General features: G+C 36.1%; 1 protein-coding gene across 1 annotated transcript in view; it reads right to left on the bottom strand.

Moving 5' to 3' along the window:
* The window catches only part of PIK3CA (phosphatidylinositol-4,5-bisphosphate 3-kinase catalytic subunit alpha), a 369,462-nt gene extending 348,404 nt beyond the window's left edge, over window positions 1-21,058 (bottom strand). Inside the window, exon 1 of the mRNA XM_053710159.1 lies at window positions 20,887-21,058. The gene's annotated coding sequence lies outside the window, so the exon portion shown is untranslated. The remainder of the gene's footprint in view (window positions 1-20,886) is intronic.
* Window positions 21,059-23,246: the final 2,188 nt, after the last annotated feature.

Below are 23,246 nucleotides of genomic sequence, written 5' to 3'. Positions count from 1 at the left end.
ATAACTTCCCCCTCGTCAGATTCCTCTGGTGATAAAATTTTTAAAGACAGAATATGATCTTTATTCCTTAAAGTTAAATCAGTACATTTGGTACACATTCTAAGAGGGGGTTCTACCATGGCTTCTAAACATAATGAACAAGGAGTTTCCTCTATGTCGGACATATTTAAACAGACTAGCAATGAAACCAGCAAGCTTGGAAAACACTTTAAATCAAGTTAACAAGCAAAAAATAAAAACGGTACTGTGCCTTTAAGAGAAACAAATTTTGTCAGAATTTGAAAAACAGTGAAAAAAAAGCAGTAAATCAAACGAAATTTTTACAGTGTGTATAATAAGCTAACAGAGCATTGCACCCACTTGCAAATGGATGATTAACCCCTTAGTTTAAAAAACGGATCAAAAAAACGATAGACGTTTTTTAACAGTCACAACAAACTGCCACAGCCCTGCAGTGGGCCTACCTTCCCAAACAAACGACTTTGGAAAGCCCAAGAGCCCTTTAGAGATGTCCTATAGCATTCAGGGGACTCTTGGAGGAAGCTGGATGTCTCAGTCTGTAAAAGTTACTGCGCAAAAAAAGCACTAAATTAGGCCCCTCCCACTCATAGTAACACAATGGAAAGCCTCAGGAAACTGTTTCTAGGCAAATTTAAGCCAGCCATGTGGAAAAAAAAACTAGGCCCCAATAAAGTTTTATCACCAAAGTATATATAAAAACGTTTAAACATGCCAGCAAACGTTTTATATTGTAAATCTATAAGAGTATTACCTCTGAAAGTAAGCATGATACCAGTGGCTATAAAATCACTGTATTCAGGCTTACCTTACATAAATCTGGTATCAGCAGCATTTTCTAGCATTCACATCTTCTAGAAAAAAAAATTAACTGCACATACCTCATAGCAGGATAACCTGCACGCCATTCCCCCGCTGAAGTTACCTCTCTCTTCAGTCATGTGTGAGAACAGCAGTGGATCTTAGTTACAACCTGCTAAGATCATAGAAATCACAGGCAGATTCTTCTTCTATTTTCTGCCTGGGACAAAATAGTACAACTCCGGTACCATTTAAAAATAAACTTTTGATTGAAGAAAAAAAAAAAACAACTACGTTTCACCACTTCTCTCTTACTACCTCCATGCTTGTCGAGAGTTGCAAGAGAATGACTGGATATGGCAGTTGGGGGAGGAGCTATATAGCAGCTCTGCTGTGGGTGATCCTCTTGCAACTTCCTGTTGGGAAGGAGAATATCCCACAAGTAATGGATGATCCGTGGACTGGATACACCTTACAAGAGAAATAAACCCTAATATAGCTACAATATAATTAATAATTACATTGTAGCTATTTTAGGATTTATATTTATTTTACAGGCAACTTTATTTATTTTAACTAGGTACAATAGCTATTAAATAGTTATTAACTATTTAATAGCTACCTATTTAAAATAAATACAAAATTACCTGTAAAATAAATCCTAACCTAAGTTACAATTAAACCTAACACTACACTATCAATAAATTAATTAAATAAATTACCTACAATTACCTAAAATAAAATACAATAAAATAAACTAAACTATTCTATAATACAAAAAAACAAAACACTAAATTACAAAAAATAAAGAATTACAAGCAGTTTAAACTAATTACACCTAATCTAAGCCCCCTAATAAAATAAAAAAAATAAAAAAAAATAAAAAATTCCCTACCCTATTCTAAAATACAAAAGTAATCAGCTCTTTTACCAGCCCTTAAAATGGCCTTTTGCGGGGCCTTGCCCCAAATTAATCAGCTCTTTTACCTGAAAATAAAATACAATACCCCCCCCCAACATTACTACACACATACCCCTACTCTAACCCACCCAAACCCCTCTTAAAAAAAAAAACCTATCGCTAACCCCCTGAAGATCTCCCTACCTTGAGTCGTCTTCACTCAGCCGAGCCGAATTCTTCATCCAAGGTGCACAGAGGAGGTCCATCATCCGGTAGAAGTCTTCATCCAAGCGGGGCAAGAAGAGGTCCTCCATCCGGTAGAAGTGTTCATCCAGGCGGCGTCTTCAATCTTCATCCATCTGGAGTGGAGCCATCCTCTTCTACCGACGGACTAAAGACGAATGAAGGTTCCTTTAAGGGACTTCATCCAAGATAGCGTCCCTTCAATTCGGATTGGCTGATAGAATTCTATCAGCCAATCGGAATTAAGGTAGAAAAATCCGATTGGCTGAGCCAATCAGCCAATTGTATTGAACTCGCATTCTATTGGCTGTTCCGATCAGCCAATAGAATGAGAGTTCAATATGATTGGCTGATTGGATCAGCCAATCGGATTGAACTTCAATCTGATTGGCTGATTGCATCAGCCAATCAGATTTTTTTTCTACCTTAATTCCGATTGGCTGATAGAATTCTATCAGCCAATCGGAATTGAAGGGACGCCATCTTGGATGACGTCCTTTAAAGGAACCTCCATTCGTCGTTAGTCCGTCGGTAGAAGAGGATGGCTCCGCGTCGGCTCCTTTGAAGATGGCTCCTTTCCGGATGGATGAAGATTGAAGACGCCGCCTGGATGAACACTTCTACCGGATGGAGGACCTCTTCTTGCCCCGCTTGGATGAAGACTTGTACCGGATGATGGACCTCCTCTGCGCACCTTGGATGAAGAATTCAGCTTGGCTGAGTGAAGACAACTCAAGGTAGGGAGATCTTCAGGGGGTTAGCAATAGGTTTTTTTAAGGGGGGTTTGGGTGTGTTGTAATGTTGGGGGGTGGTATTGTATTTTATTTTCAGGTAAAAGAGCTGATTACTTTGGGGCAAGGCCGCGCAAAAAGCTCTTTTAAGGGCTGGTAAAAGAGCTGATTACTTTTGTATTTTAAAATAGGGTAGGGAATTTTTTATTTTGGGGGGCTTTTTTATTTCATTAGGGGGCTTAGATTAGGTGTAATTAGTTTAAACTGCTTGTAATTCTTTTTTATTTTTTTGTAATTTAGTGTTTGTTTTTTGAATTATAGAATAGTTTATTTTATTGTATTTTATGTTAGGTAATTGTAGGTAATTTATTTAATTAATTTAATTATAGTGTAGTGTTAGGTGTAATTGTAACTTAGGTTAGGATTTATTTTACAGGTAATTTTGTATTTATTTTAACTAGGTAGCTATTAAATAGTTAACTATTTTATAGCTATTGTACCTAGTTAAAATAAATACAAAGTTGCCTGTAAAATAAATATAAATCCTAAAATAGTTACAATGTAATTATTAGTTATATAGTAGCTATATTAGGGTTTATTTTATAGGTAAGTATTTAGTTTTAAATAGGAATATTTTAGTTAATTTTAGGAATATTATTTCGTTTAATATAAATTATATTTATGTTAGGGAGTGTGTTAGGGTTAGGGGTTAATAACTTTATTATAGTAGCGGTGACGGTGTGGGCGGGAGATTAGGGGTTAATAATTGTAGGTAGGTGGCGGCGATGTTAGAGAGGGCAGATTAGGGGTTAATCAAATTTATTATAGTGTTTGCGAGGCGGGAGTGCGGCGGTTTAGGGGTTAATACATTTATTATAGTGGCGGCGAGGTCCGGTCGGCAGATTAGGGGTTAATAAGTGTAGGTAAAATAGCGGCTACGTTGAGGGGGGGCAGATTAGGGGTTAATAAATATAATATAGGGGTCGGCGGTGTTAGGGGCAGCAGATTAGGGGTTCATATGTATAATGTAGGGAGCGCAGATTAGGGGTTAATATTATAATGTAGGTGTCAGCGATAGCGGGGGCGGCAGATTAGGGGTTAATAAGTGTAAGGTTAGGGGTGTTTAGACTCTGGGTACATGTTAGGGTGTTAGGTGCAGACTTAGAGAGTGTTTCCCGATAGGAAACAATGGAGCGGCGTTAGGAGCTGAACGCTGCTTTTTTGCAGGTGTTTTTGCAGGTTTTTCAGCCCAAAATATGGGGATATCGCGCACGAGCACGTTTTCCCAGCTTACCGCTACCGTAAGCAACGCTGGTATTGAGGGTTGAAGTGGAGCTAAATTAAGCTCAACGCTCCCTTTTTTTAGCCTAACGCAGCCCCTCAGACAACTCTAAATACCAGCGTTGTTGGGTGTGTTGGGAAAAAAAGCAGCGTTAGCTACACAGCTTTTTACCGACAAAACTCTAAATCTAGCGGTAACCGATTTCAGTTAGTCTTTCCTATGTCTGTCCATGTGTGTTTGTTTTATTGATAAAAAAAAAAAAAGCACACATTGTAACTGGAAAAAAAAATCTGTGCAAACCAAGTTATTTATATTCAGAATAAATAAAAAGCAATTATTTAAAGTGAATGTAAATTTTGATGCTAAAGTGCCTGGTTTTTAAAACTTTGATTAAAAACAGGGGCACTTTAATTCATCAAAATTTACATCTCACTCCTGTTGTGACAAAAAAAACAAAAACAAAAAACTTACCTTTTAAACTTCACAGCAGCTCCAGCTTCCTCCGGTCTCACAAGCCATTTCTGATGTCAGAAATGATTGATAGGTCATCCTCCAATCACAGCTTCCCCCCCGGGGGATTCAGTGTCTGATTCACTGCTGTGATTGGAGGAAGCCGGATGCCTCATTTTAGACCAGGGAAAAGGCTTTGAAACGGGTGGAGGAAGCTGGAGCTGCTGTGAAGAATAAAAGTTAAGTTTTTTTTCACAACAGGAGTGAAATGAAAATTTTGATGAATTAAAGTGCCCCTGTTTTTAATCGAAGTTTTAAAAACCGGGCACTTTAGCATCAAAATTTACATTCACTTTAAGAACTCAAATTTAGCAGTATAAAGACTACGGGGTAGATTTACTAAAGGTCGAGTGACATAATTCACTATAGCGAATCATGTCCGCTCGACCTCACTAAATGCCGACAGCATACGCTGTCTAAATTTATTATTGCACAAGCATTTCTAATGAAATGCTTGGGCAATGCCGCCCCTGCTCCCCGGCGTCCAATCGGCCACTAGCAGGAGGTGTCAATTATCCCGATCAAATTGGGATGATTTCAGTGGAGCAGCGGTTTCCGTTTTAGATAGGCGTATAAAGCAGAATTTGCTGCTTAATAAATCTACACCTATATGCTTTTTTTTGTTTTTTTTTTTGTTTTTTTTTTAAAAAGAGACATTCTGTAGTCTATATCAAAGTAAGCATTAAAAGGGATAATATAGTCAAAATTAAACTTTCATGATTAGATAGACCAGGCAATTTAAAGCAACTTACTAATTTACTCCTACTATCAATTCTTCTTCGTTCTCTTAGTATATTTATTCTAAAAAGCTGGAAAGTAAGCTTATTAGCCGGCCCATTTTTGGGTCAGCACCTGGGTAGCGCTTGCCGATTGGATGGCTACATTTAGACACCAATCAGAAAGCGTTACTCAGGTGCTGAACCAAAAATGGTCCGGCTTCTAAGCTTACATTCCAGCTTTTTAAAATAAAGATACCAAGAGAAGAAAGACAAATTGGTAATAGGAGTACAATTAGAAAGTTGCTTATAATTGCATGCTCTATCTGAATCATGAAAGTTTAATTTTGACTATACTATCCCTTTAAAGGGTGATTTTCAGTCAGTCATAATGAAGATGGCATTATTATTGTGATATATTGGAAGAAGGCATTATTAGTGAAGGGAAAAACCACATGAAATGTAAACAGCTAATGAAAACAGTTACAAAGAAACACTTCCACACAACTACAATTAAAATATACGTGTGCTGGAGCACCACTGACCAGCCATCATGATAAACAAAACAAATACCACAATACTTTTTTTCTTAAAGGGACAGTTTACTCAAAAATTTTCTCCCCTTTAATTTGTTCCCAATGATCTACTTTACCTGCTGGAGTGTATTAAATTGTTTACAAGTAGCTCCTTTACCCTTATATTGGCATTTGAAATTGTTGATTTAGCATGTGGTATCCCCACCTATTCTGAAAGTTTGTGGCCGCGCGTACCAGCTATAGATAAGCTTTGTAAACACAGCCAGCAGAAGAAATTACACTCCCAGTCGGATATAGCAGAGATAAGGTAATACAATGTTGATTTTCCATTGTTCTCTCAAAGTACTGGTGATTGTTTTAAGGACAGATATAAGATACAGAAGCAGGTATATGTGCACAATGTGATACAGTAATGAGATCTGATTATACCTACAAGCTCAACCCATTTTATTAGGTTGTGGCTTCAAAACACAAAATAAGAGCTTTAATATACACAAATAAGCCTTAAAAAGCTAATTTTCATACATTTTTTTACTCTGCAGTTGGTAAAAAAAGCAATTGTAAACACATTAAGGGAAAAACTATTTTACAGTATACTGTCCCTTTAAGGTTATCATATTTGCTTTCCATGGCTTTAGCACTATCTTTAATTCCAGTGTTTAACAAACAGCTTTGTTATACCCTGACCTTCCTGTTTGCCAGATTAGGGACTCCACAAGTAAATTCCCCAGTAGGTGTGACGCCATGGAAAGGGATGCACAGGCAGAAGGAAGGCAGTAATTGTATAGTAATACTGGCTAACAATTATAGAATGCTGAGGGCTGTTTGTTCTGGACATTATGTGTTCCTTCCTTTTTGGTTCAGGGGTTCTGTAGGACAAATTGGCTGTTCCGATGTAGACAAATTGAAACCACGCGTTCGTGCACACGATCGCGAGATTTCAATTATTGGATCGCATCTGGGGGGCGTCCCTACAACCCTAGGAACGCCCCCAAGGCCGCGTTCAAGTCCTAGAAGCACAGAAGGCTTCAGGACAGCCGTTAGCTATTACGTTCTATTCCGTCATAACGGCTTTAAAGCCCAGTCTAATTATGACGGAATAGAAGGGCATAATGGCTTTAAAAGGTTAATATACTATTATTTTTTTATTTATTTTTTAATTCGTTTGCAATGATCCATTCTACCTGATGGAGTGTAATATATTGCTCCTTTTATTTTATTTCGGCATTTGAAATAGCTGATTTTGCATGTGGTATCCCTACTTATACTGAAAGTTTCTATACTTAAGCATAGGCTAAAGAATAGTTGTGTAAACAAAGCCCACACAATCATTGGACCCCCAGTAGGAGAAATGTAATGTCCCTTTAAGGTAAAAACAATTTTACAATTTGTTCCTTTGAATTAAAAGGGACAGTCAACACCAGAATTTTTGTTGTTTTAAAAAGATAGATAATCCCTTAATTACCCATTCCCCAGTTTTGCATAACCAACATTGTTATATTAATATACTTTTTAGCACTGCAATTACCTTGCATCTAAGGCTCTGCAGACTGCCACCTTAGTTCAGTTCTTTTGAAAGACTTGTATTTGCTCACTCTTCGGTAAATTCACAAGCATGAGCTCAATGTCATCTATATGAAACACATGAACTAAAACCCTCTAGTGGTGAAAAACTGTCAAAATGCATTTAGATTAGTTGCGGCCTTCAAGGTCTAAAACATTAGCATATGAAACTCCTAGGTTTAGCTTTCAACTAAGAATACCAAGAGAACAAAGTAAAATTGGTGATAAAAGTAAATTGGAGAGTTGTTTAAAATGACATGCCCTATTTAAATCATGAAAGTTTTTTTTGGACTTGACTGTCCCTTTAAGGGACATTCTAGTCAGTGCACTCAATCTTTATAGCTTTTTCTGTACTTGGCATCTGTGAAGAATACCAGTGTTCTCCCCAGGACATTTTTAATGGGTGCACCACCTGGCTAAGATCAGCTAATATTAAACTTTTTCAATGTTTTTATCATTAAATACATTTATGTTAAATTATGCAATTAATTTGTGCTTTGGATAGCAGAAAATAATACGACAAAGAATTACACTGTTCCCACCCGGCTACTTCATAATGTCACCTGGCTGGCAAAATTTTCTGCAGAGAACACTGCATACGTCCATATGCACTTACATACTATACCACCACCAGTGCAATACACAATCACTGGCCCTGAGTGTAATTAATCAGTGAATCTGACTGCATTTTCTGAAGGTTGTTTGTGTGCAAGTAAAAACTAACAATGAAACAGTGAACGACTGTACTAGTCGGTTTTTTGTTAATACATCTGCACTATAAAAAATGCTTCTGACTGGAATTGAAATGCACTGTTGTCTCTAAATATTAACATGTATATAGATATGGTTTCCAAGCTGCAACTTCCTCAATTTGATATAAGTCAACAAAACAAAAAAGAGCACCCGATTATCTCATGACTTTTATGGCTCTCTTACATTTGCTATAATTTTGTTAAAGAAACATAATAGAATTCTGTAAAAATACTAGGGTGTATTATGATTGCAAAGATTGTTGTGTTTAACTATGTATTTAACCCCTGCAAAAGAAAAAGTTTTATTTTACAATACTTAAAAAGTCCAATCAGGAGCCATAATGCATTAATATTTGTGCAGGCCAAGCCTTGTGGACCAATCAGAAGCAGCATACACAGATAGCCACCAATCACCAACTCCCAGGCTCCCAATAATAAAATGCTCTATCACAGAGAATTTTATTATTTCATAAACAACATTTACAATATTCTGAATATTTTTTTTAATGGAAAAGTTTAAATTATTTTAATACACATTAGGCATGAATAGATCGGTCCGGTCGTCATTTGCGAGTAAAAATCCTTGTGGGCAAGTGAAATTCTTAACTTACCAGCCCAAATGGCAATCTCATCAGAGCAGCTGCACACTATATTTGTTTTGGGAGCATAATACTGTGTCCCAGCAGGCGCACTATTTTTTGGCAGCTCCTTAAAGGACCACTAAGTGCAATATAGTTGCATAATTAGCATGTGCATAATAAAAACACAATGATGTAACGCCTATTTTGAATTTCAAATAAGCAGTAGATTTATTTGTGACAAATTTATTTTTTCTCCTATTTTCCGGCCCCCTATATAATGTGACAGACATGAGCCAATCACAAACTAGTATACGTATACCCTGTGAGCTTGGGCACATAAAAGTTTATTTTGACTTGAGTGTCCCTTTAATACTAGCTTGTGCTACTGATGTCACACCTATTTCGTACACGACAGACACTTTATTTTTTGTGAAGCACAATACTACCTTGTTAGCGATGTCGCAGCTGATGCCCTATATTGTAAGAAGCACAATACCAGTGGAATTAAGGGAAAAAAACTGCTGCTCATGTTTACATTAGTCTATATTTTCCTGACATACCAACAATGATTCTCGATGTTAGCTTAGCAATGTCACAGCAGACTCACTATTTTTATTTTTTTGTGTGCAGATTTACTGATAATTCGTGCTTCATTTCAAAGTGTTGGTTATATTATGTAGCGCTATCTTAATAATGTCAGTGAACCCTCAAAGAAGAAGGTAGATGATGTAGGAAAGAGAGATTGGGACAGACAATATGAAAAGGAAGCGAAAGAGAGACAATTCAAAGACAGCTGGATGATTAATGATAAGGGGGAAAAGAGAGAGAGAGTCGCTTGTGTACAACAGCTCAAACAGGTTATGCTATATAGTGTATGCCAGACATTTTCAAACAAATAGAATGTATTTGTGGAAGGTATCCGCACAATGAAACTTGAAAGTATTCGATCACATGAGCTTTCAGCAGGGCATCTGTGGAGTGTCCAGTGTGAGTCAAACCGGAAATTGAAGCAGACAAACACCTGCTGCGACAGGCAATCGCTACCATGACAAAGGCACAGACAAAGAACTAAATCTACTGTTTTGCAACGCTCATCTCCTTGCCATTAAATCAAGGCCTTTCTCTGACTTTCCAGATTTGTGCATGCAAGTGTCTGCTTTTATTAAATAATGTGGGTTTGGCTTTTCCCCAACTGTATGCTTATTTTTTCTTATATACTTTCTGTACAAAATGGTTATTTTTAAGTTTATTTTTTCTACGGAATTGACAAAATGAAGGGTTTGGATGTGGGAGATAACTATCTTAACACCATATCAGCACGGCCATTTGTACTGTACACTTTATTGCACAGGAAGAAAGACAACACACAAAAACAAAATATGGAGCTGCCAAGTTTCTTGCAGTTTTGTGTGATGGTTCAGTTGAGTTAGAAAATTATGTATGCCAGTTTATTTGAAGTGGAGGGCAAGGTAAACACAAGATTTGTGGCTTTGCAGTCAGTTGAAAAAGGTGATGCTGAAACAATTTCTCAGGCAGTAAATGCAGCAGTTACACAACAACTTGACCAGTTGTGGAAGGAGAAACAAGTTGCTATAGGCACTGATTGAGCACCAGTGAGGCTGGGAAAAAAATGTTGCGCAGAAATTAAAGAGACAGAAAAATCATGTTGTTGCAATTCACTGCATGAGTCAACGCTTGGAGCTCAGTGTCAGGGACACAGCAGACAATAATAGGAGACTTCAGGAGTTAATGGATCTAGTTCTAGTGTTATATTTATTTTATCACAAGGGTGCACTCAACTGTGCAAATCTTAAGAACAGCTATGCTGCTTTAAATATGAAGACACTTTTGCCTACACAAGCAGATAAGCCACTTCTGGTGAGCACTTGACCATTTCCTCAAAGCTTACAAAGCAATCATTCAACATCTTGATCAGGTGTGTAGACCGCTTCCTCTTCCCTCTGCTCTCTCTCTCTGACCCACCTTCCCTTTCTCCCCCCATTTCTCTCTCGAGCCCCATTTCTCTCCCTCCATTTCACCCCCCCCTGTTCCTCTGTCCCTTTCCCCCTATCTACCTCTATCTCCTTTCTCTCTCCTGTTGAGCCCTGCTTTATACAATAATAAAATGCACTATCACAGAGGTTTTTTTATTTCACAAGCAACTCATCAGATACAAGCAACATTTACAATATTCGAAATATTTTTTTTCAATGGAAAACGAGTAAATTATTGTCAAATGATAAATTAATAGACATATGCATTTAGAATGTCTTTATAAACACCATAAACTAACCATTTCCTAAAACATACAATATCCTTAGTTCTCACTGCTTCCTCCGTGACAGGAAATAAGTAAGGGCAGAGGGAAGCATTCTATCCACATACTGAGTGTTACAAATATAAACTTCAGACTAAAACTTTACAACTTTACATTAACACAACTTTTGTCCAATTTTTTAAGCAGCAGAACAATTTTTTTATAATTAAGCAAAACAAAACCACAAACTGTTTGAAAATAGGTAGAACTAGAAAGATGTAAACTAACACTGTTTATTACATTCTGCTATTCATTCTTTCAGGAGCCTGGACTTCATTCTAACATAAAAATATCTTAAATATCTATATGCAACAGTAAATAACCAGCTAGAAGGTTAAGGAAAAACATATCTAGACTGCTCTTAAAATAACATATATACTTAGAGGTTGAATTTGGTACATATTACAATTAAAGTGAATGTCAACTTTCACGATCGAAAGCTCTGTTTTTAAAAATAGTATTAAAAACAGGGGCACTTTCATTCATGAAAGTTTACATTGAAGCCGTTCTTTTAAAAAAACTTACCTTTTATTCCTAGCAAGCGTGGAACACCGGAGCAGCAAGCGCAAGCGTGGAACACCAGGTCGTCTCTTCTTACATCAGAAATGACGAATCCGGCTTCCTCCAATAACTGTTTCCCCCCCCCAGAGCAAACATTGCCTGAGGCCACGCCGTGATTGGAGGAAGCCGGATTCATCATTTCTGAAGCAAGAAAAGACATCCTGGGACAGAGGAATCGCTGCTCCAGTGTTTCCCGATTGCTAGGAATAAAAGGTAAGTATTTTAAAAGAAGCGCTTAGATGTAAACTTTCATAAATGAAAGTGCCCCTGTTTTTAATAGTATTTTTAAAAACTGGGCTTTCATTCGTGAAAGTTGACATTCACTTTAAGTAAAAATATAAAAAAATTAAAAAAGTGCTAAGGACTATATATCAATAATAGGACAAAGCCTTACACATGTATCTATACTGTACATATAATCAGCAATAGCATGCAATAAAATAATAATTGTGCAAACAGATAACAGTGCACATCTATACTATAATTACGTTTGTAATGCGTCCGGTGTCGCCAGTTGCGCACGCATCCTCAAAAGGAATGTTGGCAGCGCGAGGCAGCCAACAGAATGTTGGCTACACGTGCAGCCAAAAGAATTCCCCTGGATGCAGCGAAGCTGTATCCAGGTGGTTTCCGAAAATGTGGATTCTTTCACCACCCTGCCATTTTCGGAATCCACCGGGATTCAGCGAAGGCAAACGGAGCATTATCAAAAAAAAAATAAAAAAAATTAACCAGAGGTACTTGGGTACGCAATTTGTAGATCCAATATATCTCTTGTTTTGATAACTTTTCAAAGTTTGTAAACTTATACTGTCCCGAAAAAGTAAACGTCTGTAGACGTCCTTTAGGCTAAGGGCATAACCATAAAACACAATACCATGTGCAGGAACTCAGTGGGGTGAAGCAGCTGGTGCCGTGCACAGACTAACTAATTAATTATGAGATTCGTTGACAACTATTTTCATAATCGATTAGTTGTTGCCGCTCTACAATCAGTAATATCATGGTAGTTATATACTTGATTTCCATTAACCCTTTAAAACAAAAATGAAAATAAACTTCTAAAAATGTAGTAATAGAAAGTATACTTATATATGATACCTTACAATTGTGCTGTTTTGAATATAGCATATTATTTTAACGGTTTTGCATTCTTACTGGTCCATTTAAAAAGTGTATAGAGCACAACACGTTGTGCAGTAATTTGGGCTTTGATATGGCTCTTCTACGCAGCCAAGGATGATGTAGACAATGTGGCTATATTTCCCCATTGTACCCTACATTTAGCCACCAATCAGCAAGCCCTACCTACCCAGGGAGCTGAACCTAACATGGGCCGGCTCCTACCTTTCATTCCGGCTTTTTAAATAAAGATACCAAGACAACGAAGAAAAATTTATATAAGGAGTAAATTAGAAAGTTTACTTAAAATTGCATGCTCTATCTAAATCATGAAAGAAAATATTTGGGTTTAGTATCGCTTTAATGTGTTCCAAATTACTTGTTATTCCTACTGCAGAGTATTAAAATATATTGGAAAAGTTCCATCATATTTATTTTTATATTTGAAATAGCTGATTTTGTTCCTTAAAACCATTATCTGTTGTTAACAAGGACATGCCCATAAAATTGAGGCGGCAGTTAAAGCAGACCTGCTAATGTTATCCATGTCTAAACATATTTGGGTATTGAAAAATATGGCTAGGCACAAACAGCGATTTCAGATACAAAAATAAATGCCTCTCTTGTATCGCTCACTGGGAGATTAAGCAGTGATATTGTCTCCTGTTTACATAGCATTTCTTCAGAGAAAACATTTGTTATTCATATTTTTAATGTAGGTTGTGGTTTCTATATGTGAGCCAAGCTATTTCAAATAACAAAATAAATGTAAAGGAGCTGTTTGCAAACAAACACACACTAGCAGGTAAAATGGACCATTGGGAAAACATTAAAGGAGAGAAAGCTTAAAGGGACAGTATACTGTAAAATAGTTTTTCCCTTAATGTGTTTACAATTGCTTTTTTTACCAACTGCAGAGTAAAAAATGTATGAAAATTTGCTTTTTAAGGTTTATTTCTGTATATTAAAGCTCTGATTTTGTGTTTTGAAGCCACAGCCTAATAAAATAGGTTGAGCTTGTAGGTATAATCAGATCTCATTACTGTATCACATTGTGCACATATACCTGCTTCTTTATCTTATATCTGTCCTTAAAACAATCACCAGTACTTTGAGAGAACAATGGAAAATCAACATTGTATTACCTTATCTCTGCTTTATCACACTGGGAGTGTAATTTCTTCTGCTGGCTGTGTTTACAAAGCTTATCTATAGCTGGTACGCGCGGCCACAAACTTTCAGAATAGGTGGGGATACCACATGCTAAATCAACTATTTCAAATGCCAATATAAGGGTAAAGGAGCTACTTGTAAACAATTTAATACACTCCAGCAGGTAAAGTGGATCATTGGGAACAAATTAAAGGGGAGAAAATTTTTGAGTAAACTGTCCCTTTAAACTGCCTAGCATTCTGGTATTCCTTTGGAAAGCCTCATGTTTTTCAGGAAAAATGTAAGTCTTTTCAGTTTTTGTCTACCCACTGGTACCATATAGCATCTGCTCCTTGCTGCTGACCTGCCTCCCAATACTTATCAGCATACTGAGTTCTGCTGGTCACTACTTGCTTATTATAGCCTATAAGCCATTTCCTGCATGTTGTATCCTGTTGGCTATTCCCTGTGTATTACTCCTGCTGGATAAGGCTGCTATCGGTGTCTGCTGTGTCATTTGCCTTTACAGGTAGTGTCATCTGTCGTTTGAACCCTTTATGGTTCTGTTCCTGAAAGAATGTGTGTAAAATGTACCATCTTATATAAATCAAAGGGAAGTTGATGAATTACATTCCAAGACGCTCTCTTACAATTTATATAATGCATTATTATTATTACTTAGAGCTATAAAATGCATGATATGGGCGTAAATCCTAATTTATTTGATAAAATCTAAAAATATTAGCTATAAGTTTACACCGTGTAAATGAACCTAACAAAATACAACACTGAAACACTGTCTTTTTAAGGGCAAAAGCTCTGTTTCCTGGGCAAAAATACTCTCTCAGTTTCACATAATAATATATTGCTGGTTTATCATAAAATACAACATGGCATATGTGATAATGGGTAAAACTGTTGTACATTGTGGACACCTGCATCAGTGATATTTATCACAGAGTCATATATGAGATTATATAATAAAGGATTTGAAACTTTCTTATTTTATAACCACCAAAACCCCCAACCATGGCAAGAATGCATCAATAAGCAGACGAATGAAAAACAAGGAAGAAAACAGATTCAATTATTAGGTGAAACTTGGTCCAAAATGATAGTCAACAATTTTGCATCACAGTAAAAGGATCTACTACTAGGGTTATAATTATTTTATCACAAGGGTGCACATCTTAAGAACAGCTATGCTGCTTTAAAATGAAGACACTATTACCTACACGAGCAGATGGGCCACTTCTGGCGTGCACTTGACCATTTCTTCAAAGGTTACAAAGTAATCATACAACATCTTCATCAGGTGTGTAGACCGCTGCCTCTTCCCTACCTTCCCTTTCTCCCTATGTCTCTCTCAAGACCAATTATCTCCCTCCATTTCACCCTTCCCACTGTTCTTTTCTCTCCTGTTCTCTCTCCTGTTAAAGTGAATGTAAATTTTGTTGCTAAAGTGCCCGGTTTTTAAAAATTTAATTAAAACAGGGGCACTTTAATTCATCAAAATGTACATTTCACTCCGGTTGTGAAAAAAAAAAAAAAACTTAACTTACAACTTGACAGCAGCTCCAGCTTCCTCCGGTTGTTGCAAGCCATTTCTGATGTCAGAAATGATGGATAGGTCATCCTCCAATCACGGCTTCCCCCCCGGGACGGGTGGAGGAAGCTGGAGCTGCTGTCAAGATTAAAAGGTAATTTTTTTTCACAGCACGAGTGAAATGTAAATTTTGATGAATTAAAGTGCCCCTGTTTTTAATCAAATTTTTAAAAACCAGGCACTTTAGCATCAGAATTTACATTCACTTTAAGCCCTGCTTTACACAATAATAAAATGCTCTATCACACACAGAGATTTTGTTTTATTTCATAAGCAAATGATAATTAATAGAAATATGCATGTATAATGTCTTTATAAACACCATAAACTAACCATATCCTAAAACATACAATATCCTTAGTTCTCACTGCTTCCTCTGAGACAGGAAATAAGCATTCTATCAACATAAAACTCAGAAAAGATAAAAACAACAAGACACCAGACCAGGCATTCATTGACTTTTCAATCAGTAATACCAAGGCAGTTGTAAACTTGATTTCCTTTAACATTTTAAAACAAAAAGGAAAATAAACTTCTAAAAATGTAGTAATAGGAAGTATACTTGTACATGACACCTTACAACTGTGCTGTTCTGAATAAAGCATTGTATATTAAAGGTTTTGCATTCTTACTGGTCCATTTAAAAGGGACATGAAACGCAAATGTTTTCTTTCATGATTTAGAAATAAAATTCAATTTTAAACAACTTTCTAATTTACTTCCATTATCTAATTTGCTTTATTGTCTTGATATCCTTTGCTGAAAAGCATATCTAGATAGGCTGAGTAGCTGCTGATTGGTGGCTGAACATAGATGCCTTGTGTGATTGGCTCAACCATGTGCATTGCTATTTCTCCAACAAAGGATATCTAAAGAATAAAGCAAATTAGATAATAGAAGTAAATTAGAATGTTGTTTAAAATTGTATCCTCTACCTGAACGATGAAATAATTTTTTGGGTTTAGTGTCCCTTTAAAAATAGTGTATAGAACACAACCCGTTGTGCAGCAATTTGGGCTTTGATATGGCTCTTCTACGCAGCTAAGAATGATGTAGACAATGTGGCTATATTTCCCCATTGTATCCTACATTTAGCCACCAATCCAAAAGTGCTACCTAGGGAGCTAAACCTAAAATGGGCCGGCTCCTACGCTTTCATTACTGCTTTTTAAATAAAGATACTTAGAGAAAGAAAGAAAAATTTATATTAGGAGTAAAATTAGAAAGTTGATTAAAATTACATGCTTTATCCAAATCATGAAAGAAAAAAAAATGGGTTTAGTATCCCTTTAATGTGTTCCAAATGACTTGTTATTCCTACTGCAGAGTATGAAATGTATTGGGAACGTGTGTTTATGTTTATTTTTGTAATTGAAATAGCTGATATTGTTTATTAAACCTATTACCTATTGTTATCAAAGACATGCCCATAAAATTGAACCTGCATGTAAAGAAGATCTGCTAAAGTTATCTATGTCTAAACATATTTGGGTATTGAAATGGAAAATATAGCTCGGTACAAACAGCAATTTCAGACACAAAAATAAATGCCTCTCTTCTATGTTATCCTTCACTGGGAGATTAAGCCGTGATATTGTCTCCTGTTTACGTAGCTTTTCTTCAGAGCCGAGCTATTTAAAATAAGAAAATAAATATAAAGGAGCTGTTTGCAAACAAATACACACTAGCAGGTAAAACGGATCACTGGGAAAGCATTAAAAGGAGAGAAAACATTAGTGTAAAATGTCCTTTTAATAGGCCGCTGCAAGCCATAACTGCAAGTAAATGAATTCCGGCACCAGGACAACGACTCAGGCTGGTATGGCGGTAGGAAAGGGACTATTGGGGGACAGATGAGGAACTAAAATGAAAGCGCTAAAACAAAGTTTTATGGGCAACCAGGATAATATAGCTCTGTGGTATAGTATTAACTGCCTAGCATTGTGGTATTCCTTTGGAAAGGCTCTCATGTTATTTAGGACAAATGTAAGTCTTTTCAGTTTTTGTCTATTTTTTAGCTACCCACTGGTACGATATAGCATCTGCTCCTTGCTGCTGACCTGCCTCCCGATACTTATCTTTATACTTATTATATCCTATAAGCCATTTCCTGCATGTTGTATCCTGTTGGCTATTCCCTGTGTATTACTCCTACTATCGGTGCCTGCTGTGTCATTTGCCTATACAGGTAGTCATCTGAACCTTTATGGTTCTGTTCCTGAAAGAGCTGATGCAAAAAGAATGTGTGTAAAATGTACCAACTTATATAAATCAAAGGGAAGTTGATGAATTACGTTCCAAGACGCTCTCTTACAATTTACATAATGCATTATTATTATTACACTTAGAGCTCTAAAATGCATGATATGGGTGTAAATCCTGAGAAAGATTTTGGTACGCAAGTCCTACCCCTGCATATACACGACTCTGTTCCCAAAATACAGTGTAAAAAAAACAGATTAATTATAGAATGTGTGTAAATGCGCTGTGCAGCAATGGGGATGTCTAAAAATTGATAAAGAGTTACATACTATGTATGAATATATCTAATACACCTTTCCCTTAATAGGGAATTATATTGTTATATTGCATCAATTTACCTCTACCCTTTATATCAGTTTTTTATATGCAATTTTATCTTTATCTTTTTGAGTGTACCAAGCAATATTTTTAAACCCCCTATTAAGGGAAAGGTGTATTAGATATATTCATACATAGTATGTAACGCTTTATCAATTTTTAGACATCCCCATTGCTGCACAGCGCATTTACACACATTCTATAATTAATGGGTGTAAATCCTGACTTATTTGATAAAATCTATAAATATTAGATATAAGTTTACACCGTGTAAATGAACTTAAAAAAATGTATGTCACACCTAATAAAATACAACACTGAAAAAATGTTTTTTTAAGGGCAAAAATACTCTCTCAGTTTCACATAATATATTGCTGGTTTATCATAAAATACAACATGGCATATGTGATATTGGGTAAAACTGGTGTAAATTGTGGACACCTGCATCAGTGCTATTTATCACAGAGACAAATATAATAAAGGATTTGAAACTTCATTATTTTTCTACCTCCAAAAACCTCAACCATGACAAGAATGCTTCAATAAGCAGACGAATGAAAAACAAGGAAGAAAACAGATTCAATTATTAGGTGAAACTTGTTCCAAAATGATGGTCAACAATTGTGCTGCACACTTGACAAATTGGTTTATTCAGAACCATTTGTATGACACTAAACTGAATGAGTTACACGAACACTGACATGAGGAACAAATAAACAGCATGTCTACACATAAAGGCACATTTTGCAGTGCTAACAGGTAAAAGAACAGCTTTTACAATGCAGGGTAATTCTTAGAAAACAATAAATTAAGAAAGAAACATTGAAACAAAAGCACTTTCTTTTGCAATTATGCAAGCTGCAGCAGGGATTCCCATTAAAAAAATTGTAATGGCAGGCAGGAAATAAGATCAATAAGATTTGTGTATTTTGATTAAAGGGACACTGAACCCAATTTTCTTTTGTGATTCAGATAGAGCATGAAATTTTAAGTAACTTTCTAATTTACTCCTAGTATCAAATTTTCTTCATTCTCTTGGTATCTTTATTTGAAATGCAAAAATGTAAGTTTAGATGCTGGCCCATTTTTGGTGAACAACCTGGGTTGTCCTTGCTGATTGGTGGATAAATTAATCCACCAATAAAAAAGTGCTGTCCATAGACTGAACCAAAAAAAAAAGCTTAGATGCCTTCTTTTTTAAATAAAGATAGCAAGAGAACGAAGAAAAATTGATAATAGGAGTAAATTAGAAAGTTACTTAAAATTGCATGCTCTGAATTACGAAAGAAAAATGTTGGGTTCAGCGTCCCTTTAAATTACAACACATATCTAGCAAACAAAACCAAATAGCCATAAAAGAAACACATAAACCCAAAGAGAGGAATATCCATTTTCAACAGGAAGATGCAGTGCTAGCGAGGGCGTTTATTTTGCAGTCATAGCTCTTTCACAGGTCCCTGTTAAATAAAGCTACTGGAATTTTGCTCATGCGCAGAATGCGTTTTTTCTCTGGCTCTGGAATACAAAGATACTTCATACTGCATTTTGGCTGTATTGAAAATTTTCAGTGGGGTGGTTCTCATCTTCCAATATTGCAAAACGCTGTAAGGAAGAATGCCTAGGATGTCCAAATTGTTATACTAGGAAATTAATGTGACACTGAGGCCAATAGTACGCTGGGACTGTATAAGCCTAAAATACTATTGCTTGTTTGTTTTTTTTGTTTTAAAACTGTATTGGCCTTTTCATTGTTACCACTGTACTAGAACCACATTCTTACCCAAAACATGAACACATACAGAGCATACTTACCAATCAGTGTCTGTGTTAGCGCAAAGATAGGTATTGCATGTGTGCTTCTAACACTGATAAGCAGCATCTGCTCCGTGGTACACACTGTGTTGTATGGTCCCAGTTTTCTTCTGACTGATATATTCTTTTAAGATGACATGTCACCTGCTTTCAGAATCTAGGTTTATGTGCTATGTAACCACAAGAAATAAGACTGTGGTGGCACTACTAGCATAATATACAGTATGAAACACAGGCTGGAATATAAACTTTACGAAATATAAAATTATAAATAATAGAAAACTAATACTACTGATTACAAGCATTAAATCTACATTGATTACCTGTCTTATCACAATAATACAATTTTAAATTAAAATACATCTCAAAAAAGAAGATGCAAACACATAGCCATAAAATATGTTTTATTTTCTACTTTTGTAGATATCCTGCATCCCACATTGGGTACCAACTTTCTGTCTGACCTATCTCTATCATACTGGTACAAATCCCTATCAACAGGAAACCTTCGCTCGCCATTCATGGGTCAGCCACCTGTGGGGACCACACTGTTTGTTTAAAACGAATATATAACATTCAGGAACCATATACAGTATTTATTACATAAACCACCACAAACTGAACTTCACTTTGTAAGCAGGGAGCAACGCAACACTAGAAAAAAATAAATAAATAAAAATGTTGGATGTTAGAATTTTTAGGAACCACACAAGCAGACTAACATCCTGCTGTTACCATCCACGCGTGGACACACATACATAATGTATCAGCAAACTATGTATTCCAATCCCTATGGCATTTGTATGTTATTCTAGTCTCCGTTTGGAAACAACTTCTGATGTACATAATGTCGCAGAATACAGACTGGACCCACCCACCCTTCAAATCATATCAGCCTCCTTTCTTCGAAAGACGATTTCACCTGACACCAGACCCTGTCACTAGTCGCACACGCTCACTTTTCTGTCTGTACCAGACCTTTATAGATCTCCATACTGCGTTCAATTACTATCTGTTCCAGACCTTCTTACATCGCCCAACCGTTCCTATCTATAGCGTGTACCAGAGCCTTACTTGAACCAGACCCACTCATTCTCCTTACCATGCCAGACTCATCTTCACCCGTCATTGGCCATCAGCGGTGTCTGTCCCTCTTCATTTCCTCCCAAGCTTTGCCTTGGACATTTAGACGTCGCGTTTCCACTACACCCTATCCACATTCGCGATCTGCAGCTGTCTTGTTGTTTTTTTCCTTCTCTGCCGCTTAGTTCCAGACCAGCTTCCTGCATCCGGTGGCAAATCCGGCGACGTCACGCATTGCCTAGTGCTGCATTTTTTTATTCCCATTTCACTATACTTTATTTACACATCCACAAAAGCAAGTGTGTGTCACATTTATTTACAGGGATGTACGTGTGTGTGTGTGTGTTTTTTTTAGTAAATTTTCAATTTTGCTTTATGTAAAGATTTTGTGCTATGCTAGGACGGACCGGGTGTTTGCACAAAGGTAAAAATCAGCTAATATGATCCATTAAAGAAACAAAATATTGTGGTAGTAAAATGCGCTACTGCATTCCCTACAGGCGGTTTACTCACGTAGTTTGAGGACCGTTTACTGTGATTTGTTTTTCTTTTACTATTTACAATTTTTTATCCATTTATGTACTGCTGTGTATAAATTTATTTACAAATAGCTACTTTACCTTGTCATTTGCAATAGTTGTGGTTGCCTGTTGTATCGCTATCTATACTGAAAATTGCAATACATAAGTACTGACGACAAGGAAGTTAGTTTCTTATTCAAACTGTTTCTTATTCGTGAAATTCTGTTTGTTATTCATGGAATTTGGTTTCTTATTCATTTTTTTAAAATGCTTTAAATTGACTTTAAAATAAAAATATAGGTTTTATTTAAATAATAATATGATTCATATAATTTAGTTACACAGAGGTGGAATCCCTTTATACAACAATTCAATATACAAACTAGAAAAAAGGGCATACGTTGGCACCAATACAAATATTACTATTTTGAATAAGTAACAGATATTTTCAAAGGGCTAATAACTATTGGGCCACTGATTTCACTATAAATATATACAGGGTAGATCCCCCTCCATGTCATGCAATTGTTTTTAGCCTGGCCCAATGTTTTTTTGGGCACAGAAATTGATAACAGCAGCAAAGATGACCAGCAAGCCTTAAAGGGACATTAAACACTAAATACATGCTAGATAGAATGATGCATTCAAAGAAAAGATGAGTCCATGACTAACATGTAGATGTATTTTTTAAAGTTTCATTAGTTGTTTAAAAAGTGACAAAATAAGTGTAAAGTTTTAGTGTCTATAAAACACTGGGAGCTGCCATGTTGTAACTTGTGTTACCTTCTCTTCTGTGGCCAATTAGGGACCGTTATAAATAGGTCACTAGAGTGTGCAGCCAATGGTTGTGCTGGATTTAACAGTGTTCTGCACTTCCATTTCTAACAGGAACTGAAAAGCTCACAATTTCAGAATGGAATTACAGGCAAAGAGGACAAAATAAATAATTAAAGTATATTGCAGAGTTGTTTTATATATACAATTTATCATTTTATATTACCATCTCAAAGTGTTTAATGTCCCTTTAAGGCGTAAAGTTAAAGTTCTTTATTGAAAACACATATTAAAAAGCATAAAAGCTTAAAGGGACATGAAACCCAAACTTTTTCTTTTATGATTTAGAAAGAGCAGGCAATTTTAAACAACTTTCTAATTTACTTCTATTATCTAATTTGCTTTATTATCTTGATATACTGTGCTGGAAAGCATATCTAGATATGCTCAGTAGCTGCTGATTGGTTGCTGTACATAGATGCCTCATATCATTGGCTCACCCATGTGCATTGCTATTTCTTCAACAAAGGATATCTAAATAATGAAGCAAACTAGATAATAGAAGTAAATTGGAATGTTTTTTAAAATTGTATTCTCTACTTGAATCATGAAAGAAAATTCTTGGGTTTAGTGTCTCTTTAATCCCTTAGTGACAAGTGAAAAGAAGGTCCTACGCATTTCGGCAGCCCCCTGCCTTATTCATGGACTAACAATAAAGGTGTCAAAGCTCTTTATATACACCTGTGTCCTCAGGTGTGAGAATCACTTGTCAAAATTTAAAGGGATATTACCTGTCTAATATATACAAGTTACAATACATATTATAATACAAGAAGAACAAAGTGAGATGACAATCAGATGGGTTAATAGAAAAGCATGTCTTATATGTTATTTTGATATCTAACATTAGAGACTTTTAATTCTGTAATATGCATAATGCTCCCTTATCCTGGAATTTCAAATTGAACTTAGAGGCTATATTCAGGGATACCATTACCACTATACCTTCCTAGTACAATAACAAAACCCAAAAATGTGAATACAAGATATGGCTGCCAAATACAAGTCCCAAAAATAAGATAAT

The sequence above is a fragment of the Bombina bombina genome, chromosome 4 (assembly GCF_027579735.1).
Source record: "Bombina bombina isolate aBomBom1 chromosome 4, aBomBom1.pri, whole genome shotgun sequence".
Classification (NCBI taxonomy): Eukaryota; Metazoa; Chordata; class Amphibia; order Anura; family Bombinatoridae; genus Bombina; species Bombina bombina.
The sequence above is the reverse complement of the archived record's forward strand: the minus strand, read 5'-3'. Positions and strand labels throughout refer to the sequence as shown.